Source organism: Apium graveolens, chromosome 9 (assembly GCF_009905375.1).
Source record: "Apium graveolens cultivar Ventura chromosome 9, ASM990537v1, whole genome shotgun sequence".
In the NCBI taxonomy this organism is placed as follows: domain Eukaryota; kingdom Viridiplantae; phylum Streptophyta; class Magnoliopsida; order Apiales; family Apiaceae; genus Apium; species Apium graveolens.
The window spans coordinates 259353301-259368732 of NC_133655.1; positions in this window are offsets into that span (position 1 = coordinate 259353301).

Sequence of the window (15432 nt, forward strand, 5' to 3'; positions counted from 1 at the left end):
TAAAATAAAGGAGTCATACATCCTCAAATGAATATTCAAATAATATTTAATTAACAAAATAAAAGGAGTCATAAGCCCTCGAATGAATATTCAAGATAATATTCATTAATAAAATAAAGTTATCGAATAAACCTTATTCGATTAATAGTTTTGAAAACTATAACCATATATATATAAATATATATATATATATATATATAAAATCTACTCGGGATCCTCGACTCCCGGTTTTAGAAAATGTTTTCACCTTTGGGTCCCTATACTAAGGGTATACGCAAATACCGCTTATCTCTAGCATAGGTATTATGCAACGAATAAGCATTTGAACCAATAGATATATAAATCAAGAATACGAAACAGGCATGCATATATATACCATATCAGCATGCTTCAATATATCGCAACATTTGCTAATTAACCAACATGCATCTATCGCAAGATAATGCATATACATATATTCATCACAACAACAGTATAACAGGTAGAAAACTTGCCTGAGCGACTGGGGGTTACGAATGGATCGGGACGAGTCTGGTAACCTATAAGCAACAAGTAAGTTGGAATTAAACCAAAATCACTTGTAAATCTATACTTTAACTAACTTAGACTCTAACGCTTGTTTTGCGCTCACTGATTCGCTTAAGTCACTCGGGTACCCTCGGCTCCACCATTTTTAATAATTTAACCTTTACGAGTTTTAAAGCGATTCCTTCGCGAGTGTCTTACCAACTGCCTAACACACTTACCATAAATGTTTCATACATTAATTAACCCTTTTTGGTCTTTAACCTATGTTTCAAAGTAAGGCGAGGGGAAAAGTTTCGTTCGCGAAACGCCGTTACTTGAAACGGTCGTTTCTCCTAAACCGTGCATCGGAATCGAACGAACTACATATCAAAACGAAGCTCGTAACATGAGCTATCTAGACATGGCAATGGTCATAATCTAGCAGGGGGTTCTCGGGTCCTAATATTATGCACAAAAACAGTCTAAAGAAAATCGGACGTTACGACGGCTATGTTTACGCGATTTCCAATATTTTAAACCATTCAAAACCATTCCAAATCAACCTCAAATCCAACATACAACCAACATCCATCCTTATTACATCATAACAACCCCAACCAATTCAATTTAATCATTCACACTTATGCCTAAGCTTAACTTTAATCATACTTAAGTTCTTTTAATCAAAACCACAACATTTACCATTCCATTTCACTACCACTTCAAATCCCAAACTCTAATCACAACAACAAGCTACAATATCATCCTACTAATCAAAATCATCTTATAATATATAGGAATCTAGGGTTTGGAGATGGTATACCTTCCTTGAAGTGGTGGGAGGAGCTAGGAAGCCTTAAGAAGCTTTGAGAAGTCTTAGGAAAGCTTGGATCTTCAAGGAAAACAAGAAAAACTTCAAGTTAAAAACTTGAAAACACTATTCATAGTCTTCTTCTTTGATTAAATGAAGAAGATGGAGAAGGAATTGATGGCTTAAACTCATGATATAGCCCTAACTAAGCATGAAGATGATTAGGGAATTAACTCACCAATTTAGGAAGCTTGGATCTTTGATTTTGAATTTCTTGCTCTTTTGAATAGTAAAAAGCCGAGAGCTTCTTCAAGAACAAGCCTTGGTTCTTTTTGATTTTGATGAAAATGATTTTACATGGCTTGGTTGCTTTATTTTTTGTGTTTGATTTAGTCAATTACCTTGTTGCCCTTGAATTTGTGTGGTTCTCATTCAACCACACCTCCTTCCTTCCCATGTCATGCTTGTGTCATCCCCATGATGTCATCCTCCCCTCCTTGTCCTATTTCTATTGGTTGGATGACATCATCCCCACTAATCCCCTTGATTAACTTCCTAATCGTTTGCCTAATGACCGCTGATCTGTTATACGGTTCGCTTAACTTTCGTTTTCGTTTATCGTTTGAGGGATCATACCCGGGATCTTATTACTTAGGTTCCCTTAACCTTTCTCAATATATTGTATTCCTTTTATGATCCTCTCTTATAATCCTTTAATTTAAATCCTTTTTATCCTGTTACCTTATACTTAATTCTTTCCGTATCTATTGGATTTCCGGGAAAAATCAAAGTGTTCGGAATTGGATTCTGACGATCTTTACATACACTTATATACCACATAGAGTACTAATAATATTCCATAAGATCAATAACAGAACCCCTACATAGCGTGGCATGAAAATTTTTCTCATTCAGCAAAAACACTATTCATAAGGGTTTCAAAAATTTCCAAAAATTGGGGTCATTACAGTCTCCCCTCCTTAAAAGGATTCCGTCCCGGAATCAGATAGAAAACAGTTGGGGATGCTTTTCTAGCATTGTGCCTTCTAACTCTCTAGTCAATTTTCGACATTGTGGTCCTACCACCAACTCTGCCTAGTTTGATAATCCTTCTCCTAAGCACTTGCTCCTTTTCACTCTATAACCCTTCCTGGTTGCTCCATATAGGTTACGTCGGGTTGCATATCTATGCGCTCATATGCCTCTATTTATCTGGCATCTGAATTACACTTCCTTAACATTGATACGTGAAACACGTTACGACCTGCTACATGTTCGGGGTTAGGGCTAGCTCATATGCTAACTTCCCAAACGTCTTAATATATCCAAGGGTCCAACAAATTGTAGTCTTAGCTTTCCTTTCTTTCCGAACTTCATCAATCCTTTCCAAGGGATACCTATAACATTACTAGGTCCCCTATTTCATACTCTTTGTCCTTTCGTGTCATGTCCATCTTGGGCTACTACCAGCCGTCCTCTGATTAGATCTATCATATCCTTGGTCCTTTGGACCACTGCTGGTCTGAGCATCTTGCGCTCTACAACTTCATCCTAACATAAGGGAGATCGACGTTGTCTTCCCTCAAGGATCTCATAAGACGACATCTCGATACCTGACATACGATCTATTGTCGTAAGAAAACTCAATCCGTATTAAGTGATCATTCCAATTTCTTTCAAGTCTATTGCACAGACTCTCATTATAGCTTTTAGCATTAGAGCTTTTGCTTCTCAATACCCATTCTTTTCCAGTTCGTAATCGCTACTACCTTCCGTTCCTAATATTATACTGGTTATACTTTTGCTCGTTAGCGTTCTATAACCTTTTAATAACCACGTCAACCTTAGTATCACGAATGTGTTCCCATTCCGCAAACTACCACCACTTTATTACTCCTTTTTCAGTTGTTTCTATTTTCCAAAATTTGATCAATCAAATAGAAGTAAAGGAATTTGTTGAGAGATCACTATGATCATGAACACTTGTTATATCGCATAGTTAGTACAGAAGGTGGCCAGCCTTTAGTACTTGACAAGCAATTAAACAATAGCTGGTATCCTACTCGGCTTCTATCACACAGATAGATAGTCATTCGGTAATACCTCCCCTTCTGGAAGGGTTGTTCTTCTCAGCTTACATGAAATGAAAAGAAAAGAAAAGAACGAACTGAAGAGAATTGTATATTCATAAAAAATTTTATTGCCATAAAATATCTGGCTTGGAATCTACCTCTGAACTATAGAGGTTTGTCATAGAAGAACAAAATATATATGTATTTATATCAACATCAAGTATTATAGCATCGCATTTCCCATGCCTAAATATTTCTATTCCGTCCATCATTCTATGGACCCATGCTCTTCCTCGAGCTTATACATAATCACCTTTGAAACTCCCTCGACATCGAAAATCGAATCTGGGATCTCATTCTATACATCATCGTTACTAGAATTCTATGCTTGCACCGCAACCTTCCTCGTATAATAATACGACTCTCTATTGATAAGAAAGAATAATTATTCACTAGGTAGATACTCTACTTAATTAGTCTATCAATGATAACTTATACACTACCACGACCCGATTAGTGGTACTCAATCTCAACACCCATTCCAATACAACTCTCACGGTTGTAATCAGCTCAATACTCGCAGAATCATTGCTGCCTTACTATGGTCCACCACTGACCTACTGTCGTCATTCATTTTCCATGAAGTCTTAATAGCTAACCATACGGAGTCCATACATGTCGTATCCAATCCTTCTAAGGAGGTAACATAATCACCATTCATGATTCATGGAGTACACTCCTGATCCTGACATACTTACATGATATTAAGCATATAAAATTGCAGAAGAGTTTCAATCAAAGCACCGATAGCAGGTTAATACCATTCTTAATCATATGCCTTCAATAGAAGACTTAACTCAAAGGTTTGTTTGGTCCTTTTTGAAACATGGTCCTGGCTTATCTCAAGATAGGACCTTCTAAGATAGATAGCCCGTTCATGGCGATTACACAAATTAAACCTTTACCAACTACTATTACGGTTGGGTATTGCACAGTCATCAGAAAGAATGTCAATCTTCCAAACCATAATTCAACCTTCACATTTTTAACCATCATCACTGTATTCTTTTGGCACACGCGCCTATAATTATCCACTTACCTTTAAAGTGTCGGCCACCTCTTTCCTGATACCATTTCTGTAACACCTTATAATCAATGTCTTTTAACCACCTTCAACTAAATTTTCTATCTCATTTCCATCACAGCTTATTTGAAGATGTTTTCCTTAAAATCTGATGAGTAAAAAAAAATATCACCATTTTTCCATAAGTTATTGCCTCAGTCTTTAGAGGTTAATCACTGTCACGACGGACTCTCAATCATACTTAGAACATCTTTTGTCTTAGGTCCTAATTGCCCTGAACAATTTCGACCTTTACTGGTTCGATCCATACTTTCTCGTGGTTTAACACGTGCCCCACTTGGCATCATTATAATTACGTCATATTTCCTTTATCCACATTTCTATTCTTGAGAATTTTGAATATTACCTTTTTCCTTATAAAACCTCTAAGGTTATCCTTCAATCGTTCCTCCTGTATTCCCTAGATACAGGGCATATCACAATACCATTTACTAATAGTAGAACCATTGTCTATATACTTCTGCAAAATTTCTCCACTGATTCTTAAAGGTTGTTGTTACCTTAACCCTTTCGCAATCATACTGTCAAAACTCATACTATCCCTATTAAGGGTGACGTGCCAACCTTTATGCAGTCCCCTAGGATTCATTTTAAGTTACCAATGTTCTATCCTTAATTCCACCTTTAAAAGGTACCTGCATCCTTCCACGAATAAATCAAGTCATATTTCCTTGATAGATTATCATATTCATCATTCCCACCTCGATAGTCTATACCTAACTTCATAATAGCATCCTTATTCAAATTGAGGTCAATCCATATGGCCTCCAAAAGATAACAACGGTTATCCGCTTGTCTTGCCTAATTTGGTAACGATAACAAGGATGTTCTGGAAGATATTGGTCGTGTTCAACGTGAACTTCTTCTTAATAATTCCTTATTTACTTTTGTTGTTTATCTCAACAGTCACCTCAATGTTGGAATATCTTTCATACCTGGCGTCTCCCTTTCTGGGTATCAAGCCACCGGTCTTACATTTCACCTTCTTGAAGGTCACTTCCTTCATCCAATTTTTCCTAATTTCTTACTTCCTTATCCCCTTAGTCTATCCGCGTCTCATTATTTATCCTTCGAATTATCTCCGGTTTCCTCGAATCCTCCCAACTTACAGGGGATAAACTATATGTATCTCTTATGCCCTCAACCATCAATTTTAACTTATGGTGAATCACCCTCATCCTGACGAATGCATACTTTTCTATTTCTATTGCTACGAGTCGTTAGGGTTTCCTCATACCCAACTCCCTTATCATACCTCAAACTCTATTGCCGTTATATTCCTTTCCACTTCAATTTCTTTTTATTTTCCTTTCTCTTATCATTATTTCATGAACCAACACAACATAAGCATTGATTTCAAACATCCCGTCATTCTGGATTCGTGCCCTTAGAACGAATCTTGACAACTTTTACAACTTAAATTCACAATTCATCATACTCGTCTGCCTTTGTTCTGGCTCTAAAGCTTTTACACTCTCTCCATAACCTTGGGAATTACTTTCCCGAAAACAATTGGCTGAACTTTAATCAGTTTATCATAACCTCTGGCTCCGTGCCTTTCTTGGTCTTTCACCAGCGGGTGGCCTCTCTCTTAGGAGGGTAAGTGACAAAAATAGTCCTTTGTGGTTCGTCAATCATTTAGAATCTTAAATGATTCCTCTATTTCCTTTAGCCAGGTTGTTGCCTCGGCTGGGTCAGCTTGTTCCATGGAACTCTGAGAGCTTAGAGACTTACAGGTCCTGAAAGAATTTCTCACCGCACTGTCTCCTCAGGGTGGTGGTTGGGGATAATAGTCTAAGTTCTTTTTAGACAGGTCCATGAATTGCCGTATAGGAGTACCGTCTCGGGTCTCCTTTCCTTACTCGACTTTCTGTTTCCTTAGTATGAAATGTTTCATCCTACTCCCCATAATTGGGGTCATCTTTTAATTTAAAATCCTCATTTTCCACTCCATTATGTCATGGGTTCCTTCTATCTTGATGGCGACCTCCCTGACTATCACATTCAGGGTTTGCTCTAAATCTTATTCCTCAAACTATGGCTCTCATCTAAGTTCTCATCCTTACGCTCTTGAACTTTCGGAACCCAAATTCTATAGGAATACCTCATTATTCCCTTATCATCTTTCTCGATATTAATCTTTTATCTAATTGTTGGCTCTCTGCCTTCATTCATAACTTTTTCTGGCACAATATGATCTTTTCCAATAATTCGGGCTGTATTGCAATCTCAAACAGCTTTTCGGTACCGGCTCCGGTTACCTTCACTTCTATTTCCATTTTCTCAAAATCTCTTATAAACTCTCTAAAAGACATTATCATCTTGAGTCTCTCCTTTTTACTAAGGGCATCAGCCACCATATTGGCTTTCCCCGAATGATAAAGAATCTCTCAATCATTATTCTTGATTAGCTCTAACTGCCTCCTCTGGCATATGTTGAGCTCTTTCTACGTGAAAATATACTAGAGCACTTATGGCTTAGGTAATTCTCGCACTTCTCTCCATACAAGTAGTGCCTCCAATCTTTAGGGTAAAACTATTGCCACGAGCCTAAGCTCATGAGCGGGGATATCGAATTTCATATTACCTTAATTGTCTTGACATGTACGTGATTACCTTATCGTGCTGCATAAGCACGCACCCTAAGCCCTTGTGCGAAGCGTCACTACACTTCACAAAATCTCCTTTTCCATCCGGCAACGCCAGCATAGGGGCCATCACCAACCTCTGCTTCAGTTCTTGAAAGCTGTCCTCGCATTTCTCTGTCCATTTGAACTTCTCAGTCTTACGAGTAAGCCGCGTTAAAGGGGCTACTATCTTTACAACTTGAACGAACCTCCGGTAGTGACCGGCCAATCCTACCTCTGGTAGTCGACCAAACCATGGTCATCAATTCATCAGTGGTCCTTTATCCAATCCTGTCAGGATCCTCCATGGAATCCTCCTCAACAACTATCCCTTCTAGGACAACATCCTCAACCGCTACATCCTCAATATCAACATCATCCGGTCCTGCATTAGGACACTCTATCGGATCCACAATCCGATCTCCAATTAGTAATAAAATATCATCGCGATGTTGCTCCTCAACCTCAGGGTTCGGAGTCCCGCTACCATATACGATAACGAACTACGCTCCTATCACGATATTTATAAGGGTTCCCATAAGGGTTTTAACTGTCAGTACTATGTTAGGTAGCCCGACTATGAACTTGGCAAGAGTTCTTATTATCTTAGTGAACTTATTATCTTAACGTCCCATCATCTCTGAGGTTTATAACGCTTAGCTCTGATACCATTTCTGTAACACCCCCAGATCCGGGGTCGGGGATCCGGGTCGTCACGGTCTTTCTTTCCACAATATCACTTCACTTAATTTATAATAATAACCTTATGCTGTGACCCCACACTAACACACACCACAACCCGTTATAGTCTCAGAGATGAAATTTAAATAAGTACAAGTCTTTGAATCCACAATTTAAAAGTTATTACAACCCAAAATGATTTCTTGATAAATTTACAGTTAATTGCCATTATCTGCCACAAGTTATAATTATACATAATTGATTCTCAAAAGTAGATGGTCTGAACTACATTAGATCTACCTCTGCAGCTATAGCAGCTACAACATCATCGGGAAGACGCGGGACGCTTCCCACGCGCTTGCGCTGGGTCTGCTGGAGTCTGGCCATCTTTCCTAACTGTTGTTGTGTGATGAAGAAATAAAGCAAGGGTGAGCAGCAAGCCCACCAAAATAATATGTATAATGATTTACAATATATGAGCCTTCTCATAGTACTCATGAAAGTCTTGGTCAAAAGAAATGAACCAAGTTTGATATCTTAATACGATGAAGTCGCAAAATATTCAGTATATATACCTATATACTTTTCAAAATCTTGGAAGTCCTCTTCCATGCATAATATACACAGAGTTCCGGTGTATAACTGTATAAAAATATCGTTGCAAGGTGATCTCATATATCTAACCTTGTCTCAACATTTTTCTGAAAATCTTTGTCATGCATAAGATAATCAACTAGATATAAGTTTAAAAGATGAAGTTACAAGATACCCCAAAATACTTATATCTTTCCCAAATACTACTTGAACTACCCCCGTTCAAGTTATAATCAGTTTCAAAGGTTCATCACATAGATGAGACTACAAGACAAGATTTGAATAGATTCAATCTTTGAATATCATTATAAATTATGAAGTTACGAGATACTTTATTTAGTCCCGATATATATATATATATATCCACATATATATCTCTTAAACATTTCCTGGAACCTCTGTTATGTAAAGTATGAACAGAGTTTGAAACATCCAATGAATTTTGGAAAGGAAAAGAATTTTGGCATAAACCAGATATCTTGCTGATCAGGCAAAGATACCAATAAGTAACCTTTTCTATTGTAGATGGATGAATTCCTCATCGGTCATCACCCTGGCCGCATTAGGACCTCGCGCTAGACCGTTACCCGGCCACTCACGCGTTGATGGACTGCCACCCAGCCACTTACACATTCATAGACCGTACCCCGGCCTGTCGCTTATGCCGACTCAATCAGATGGACTTACTTCCCGAACATTGGGCAAGTAATCAAATTGTTTTCTCAAAACATCAACCATGTTGCGAATATAAAATACACCACAGAGCCGGATCCCCAAGATTTTGAGCGAATATTCAAGTCTCCTTCGAAAGGAAGATCTTAAATCGGAAAACGAGTTTTGGGATCCGCTCTAACTTTTAAAATCATTTTGAAGACTCGAAAACATTTTTAAGAATGTTTGGAGTAAAGCTGATTTAATGAAATAAATCAGTCCCGATATATTAGAAAATATCTGAATATTATTATTTAAATAATATTCCCATAAAGAATAATCTTTATAAAAATAATTGAAGTAGAAATTTTAAAACTTATACTTGAAACGGGTATTAAATAACCAAAGATACACTTATATGAAAGTATTATCTTTATTTGAATAATCGAAAATAAGTTTGATTATTAACACCTTATTCTTTAATAAAATAAAGAATATATTTCAGTAATAAGCGGAGTCATAATACCTCGAATGAATATTATAAATAATATTCATTAAATAAAATAAAGGAGTCATACATCCTCAAATGAATATTCAAATAATATTCAATTAACAAAATAAAAGGAGTCATAAGCCCTCGAATGAATATTCAAGATAATATTCATTAATAAAATAAAGTTATCGAATAAACCTTATTCGATTAATAGTTTTGAAAACTATAACCATATATATATATAAATATATATATATATATATATATATATATATATATATAAAATCTACTCGGGATCCTCGACTCCCGGTTTTAGAAAATGTTTTCACCTTTGGGTCCCTATACTAAGGGTATATGCAAATACCGCTTATCTCTAGCATAGGTATTATGCAACGAATAAGCATTTGAACCAACAGATATATAAATCAAGAATACGAAACAGGCATGCATATATATACCATATCAGCATGCTTCAATATATCGCAACATTTGCTAATTAACCAACATGCATCTATCGCAAGATAATGCATATACATATATTCATCACAACAACAGTATAACGGGTAGAAAACTTGCCTGAGCGACTGGGGGTTACGAATGGCTCGGGACGAGTCTGGTAACCTATAAGCAACAAGTAAGTTGGAATTAAACCAAAATCACTTGTAAATCTATACTTTAACTAACTTAGACTCTAACGCTTGTTTTGCGCTCACTGATTCGCTTAAGTCACTCGGGTACCCTCGGCTCCACCATTTTTAATAATTTAACCTTTACGAGTTTTAAAGCGATTCCTTCGCGAGTGTCTTACCAACTGCCTAACACACTTACCATAAATGTTTCATACATTAATTAACCCTTTTTGGTCTTTAACCTATGTTTCAAAGTAAGGCGAGGGGAAAAGTTTCGTTCGCGAAACGCCGTTACTTGAAACGGTCGTTTCTCCTAAACCGTGCATCGGAATCGAACGAACTACATATCAAAACGAAGCTCGTAACATGAGCTATCTAGACATGGCAATGGTCATAATCTAGCAGGGGGTTCTCGGGTCCTAATATTATGCACAAAAACAGTCTAAAGAAAATTGGACGTTACGACGGCTATGTTTACGCGATTTCCAATATTTTAAACCATTCAAAAGCATTCCAAATCAACCTCAAATCCAACATACAACCAACATCCATCCTTATCACATCATAACAACCCCAACCAATTCAATTTAATCATTCATACTTATGCCTAAGCTTAACTTTAATCATACTTAAGTTCTTTTAATCAAAACCACAACATTTACCATTCCATTTCACTACCACTTCAAATCCCAAACTCTAATCACAACAACAAGCTACAATATCATCCTAATAATCAAAATCATCTTATAATATATAGGAATCTAGGGTTTGGAGATGGTATACCTTCCTTGAAGTGGTGGGAGGAGCTAGGAAGCCTTAAGAAGCTTTGAGAAGTCTTAGGAAAGCTTGGATCTTCAAGGAAAACAAGAAAAACTTCAAGTTAAAAACTTGAAAACACTATTCATAGTCTTCTTCTTTGATTAAATGAAGAAGATGGAGAAGGAATTGATGGCTTAAACTCATGATATAGCCCTAACTAAGCATGAAGATGATTAGGGAATTAACTCACCAATTTAGGAAGCTTGGATCTTTGATTTTGAATTTCTTGCTCTTTTGAATAGTAAAAAGTCGAGAGCTTCTTCAAGAACAAGCCTTGGTTCTTTTTGATTTTGATGAAAATGATTTTACATGGCTTGGTTGCTTTATTTTTTGTGTTTGATTTAGTCAATTACCTTGTTGCCCTTGAATTTGTGTGGTTCTCATTCAACCACACCTCCTTCCTTCCCATGTCATGCTTGTGTCATCCTCATGATGTCATCCTCCCCTCCTTGTCCTATTTCTATTGGTTGGATGACATCATCCCCACTAATCCCCTTGATTAACTTCCTAATCGTTTGCCTAATGACCGCTGATCTGTTATACGGTTCGCTTAACTTTCGTTTTCGTTTATCGTTTGAGGGATCATACCCGGGATCTTATTACTTAGGTTCTCTTAACCTTTCTCAATATATTGTATTCCTTTTATGATCCTCTCTTATAATCCTTTAATTTAAATCCTTTTTATCCTGTTACCTTATACTCAATTCTTTCCGTATCTATTGGATTTCCGGGAAAAATCAAAGTGTTCAGAATTGGATTCTGACGATCTTTACATACACTTATATACCACATAGAGTACTAATAATATTCCATAAGATCAATAACAGAACCCCTACATAGCGTGGCATGAAAATTTTTCTCATTCAGCAAAAACACTATTCATAAGGGTTTCAAAAATTTCCAAAAATTGGGGTCATTACAAGCCATATCCCATTGTATAACCTTTTCAGTCATCTCCAAAGGTAACCACTGGGCCAGCTTTCTTAACCACCTTTGATAGCAGGGCTCTATCTTCAGTCATATGCCTCGAACATCCACTGTCCAGAATCCACATGACCTTTTTCTTCTTTATGCCCTGTATACAAAGGAGATTAAGATTTCTTTGGTACCCAAACCATGTTGGGTCCAGGGTACTTAGGAACATATGCATATCTAGCAGATTTCTTAACATTCTTGACAGATTCAGCATGCTTTACATTGTCATTGACTGTGTCCTTAACACCCTTGGAAGGATCATTAGCTTTGATTTTGGTCTTGGTAAAGGTAGCCTCTTTCCTAGCACTAGGAGGGCTTGCAGTCTTTGACTTACTCTTGTTCTTATGCATATGATTATCATGATCATGGCATGCATTCTGTGAATGTGTATAATGAAGATACGTTTTCATGAATGAAATAACACATGATATGCAAGCAGGATTATCACACTTGAAAGATTTAGGAACACTAGGCATGGTATGCATATTAACATTTTTTACTTTATCCACTTTAACCTTTTTACATGCATGAGATAGGTGTCCAATGGATCCACAGTTATTACACACCTTTCTAGGGCCATCCTTTCCTGTTCTGCCATTTCTATTCTTACTAGATTTAGTGGTGGAACTAAAACCTAGTCCTGCAGTAGTTTGTTCACTTTCAGGGGATGCTTGTTTATCAGATTTCTTAGCATTTTTATCTTTAATCTTTTCAAGATCTTCAACAAGCATCTCATGATGAATGAACAAATTCTCCTCATCAAAAGGTTCAGAAGATGCCTTCTTGAACAAAGGTTTCTTAGCATTCTTCAGAACATGTGGTGTATCTGGTGGATTAACAACTTTTATTACAGGTTCATTATCAACCACATGTTTCTTACTAGATTTCCTGAGTTCATCATAATCTAGTCCAATTCCAAGTTTTCCACTTACAACTTGACTATATATGAGTTCCTTTGCAAGATTAGCAGAATTAGCATAAGGCTGAAGCTTAGTTTCTACTTCCTTTATCTTCTCATCCTTTCCTTCGATAGTCTCAACATGTTTCTTATCTCTAAGTTCCAGATATTGATTTCTTATTTTAAGGTCTTCTATAGCAACATTGGTGAGAACTAGCTTATCATTTTCAGTTTTGATCTTTTCTAGTTCTTTCTTTAAGTCACTAGCAGTACCTTCTGAACATCTTAGGGATAAACAACAATTCCTATATCTTAACCTAAGCACATTGTAGTTTTCAGCACATAACTTGTCACTACATTCTACATTAGGTCTATCATAGGAAAGTTTATCAGAATATACTTGAGCAAGTTCTTTAAAAGCTATACAGTCAGCATTATCACAAATTTTAGCAGGGGGTGATATAGATACCTGAGGATTTGATTCTTCCATCAATGCAAGATTTCCATATTCTTCCTCTTCATCATCTATATCATCCCAGCTTTTTCCTTCAGCAATGTAGGACTTGACTGGATACTTTTTGGATTTCCCTGAATCCCTTTTCTAAACCCCTTTGCCCTTATCTTTTGATTGTTGAGGCTTCCTGCATTCACTGGCAAAGTGTCCAACCTCATCACAGTTATAGCATTTGAATTTGTTTCTGTCTACCATTCCAGTTTTATATCCAGAACTGGAGTATGAGTTGGATCTCTGCCCTCTGCTACTGCTCCCTGAGCCCCTGAAACCTTTCTTCCTTCTGAATCTCATATTGCTGAACATCCCTGCTAGATTTGCCATTGTGGGATCTTCCATCTATTTTAATTCTTCCATGATGTAGTAGTCACTAGGATCCCCAGTCAGATTTCTATCATCCATTTCAGCCTCAAAAAGCACATTTGTTTGAGACTTGGCCTTCTCAACAGTGATATCCAGGTCTTCATGCTTGCTTGCAACCAGTGCAGTTGTTCTCAGCAACTCAGCATTTTTGGCATCACTGGATTTGTTTCCATATATGATCCTCTTCTGGTCTAACTCCATCTCATGAGTCTTCATTCTTCCATACACCTTTTCCAGTTTCATGGTCTTGAAGTCCACTCGTTCACGAACTGTTTCTGCCTTGTTGTCCAGATGTGAAGGGAGTGTCAACAAAAACTTTATGTTGATTTGATGGTGTGCACACTTCTTTCCATGAAGACTCATTTCATTTAACAGCCTATTCAGTCTTTCATAAACTGAGGTTACACCTTCACCCGGGAGAGACCTGAAGGCTTCATATTGACTGGTTAACATGTCTAGGAGATTCTCTCTCACATCTTTTGTACCTTCCATTAACAGTTCAATTGTGTCCCACATGTGTTTGCCACTTTCACAAACAAGAATTTGGTGACACATGTCAGAGTCCATGGTATCTATCAATATCAGCTGTAGACTGTCATCTAAGGCAACCAATTCCTTTTCCTTTGCAGTTCAGTCAAATTTTGGTTTAGGAATGGTACGTCGTTCATTATCAGGATCAACCATTTCAGGTATGTATGGGACTTCATTTAGAATTTCCATGTAATCAGGGTTCACAGCCTTGAGATAGAGCATCATCTTTTTCTTCCATAGATTGTAATTTTCTTTGTTAAACTTTGGTACCTTAATACTTCCAACTTTTTGAGAACTCATGATTAACTTATTTAAGATTCAAAAATTTCAAGAAATAGAAAATTTTGAAAATTAAAAAATCTGCAAGAGTGAACTTGTTTTGGTCTAAACTTCTGGATCTTGATTTGTATGTTAATCAAACTTCTGTGATACCAATTGTTAGGTCCAAAGGTATCGTAGAAGGGGGGGTCGAATACGATACCACTAATTAATTCTGATTCAAAACAAGTTCTTAGTTTATGCTGGAAAGTAAAAACACAACACAATTCAAGGAATATATTTCGATTGATATAAACCTTAATGTTGCTACAATCTAATCAATTGATTAGCTTCTACAGAAATTTCAACAGCATAACAGTACAGTTACAAAGCAATTAATATGAACTTGAATGCTACGTAATGCTCTCCATAAAAGCTTCTCAGTTTGCTGGTGAAGAATTCTCTCTTCAATAATTGCTGAGATTTTTGTTTTTTGTAGACTTAAAACCAAATTTAATATGTGGCTTCTTTTGGTCCAAGCATTCTAATTTGCTGCATTTTAAAATAACCCAAGTCCCTAGTAGTCGAATTTGCATTCCTTCTTAGTAGTCGAATTTGACCTTGATGAAATTCGACTAGTAGAATATAGAAGTCGAATTCTATACATGTGTAGCACTTGGAGAATATTCTAATTAAGTAGAAGTCGATTTTGGAGAAGTCAGAAATCGACTAGTAGAATAACATTCCACTAGTTGATTTTCCACTAGTCGACTTCATACAAGTCGAATTCTACTAGTTGAAAATCAACTTCTATGCCTTAGAATATTTTCACTTCTTCTTCTTTTCTTCAATTCTGAATACATTCTTT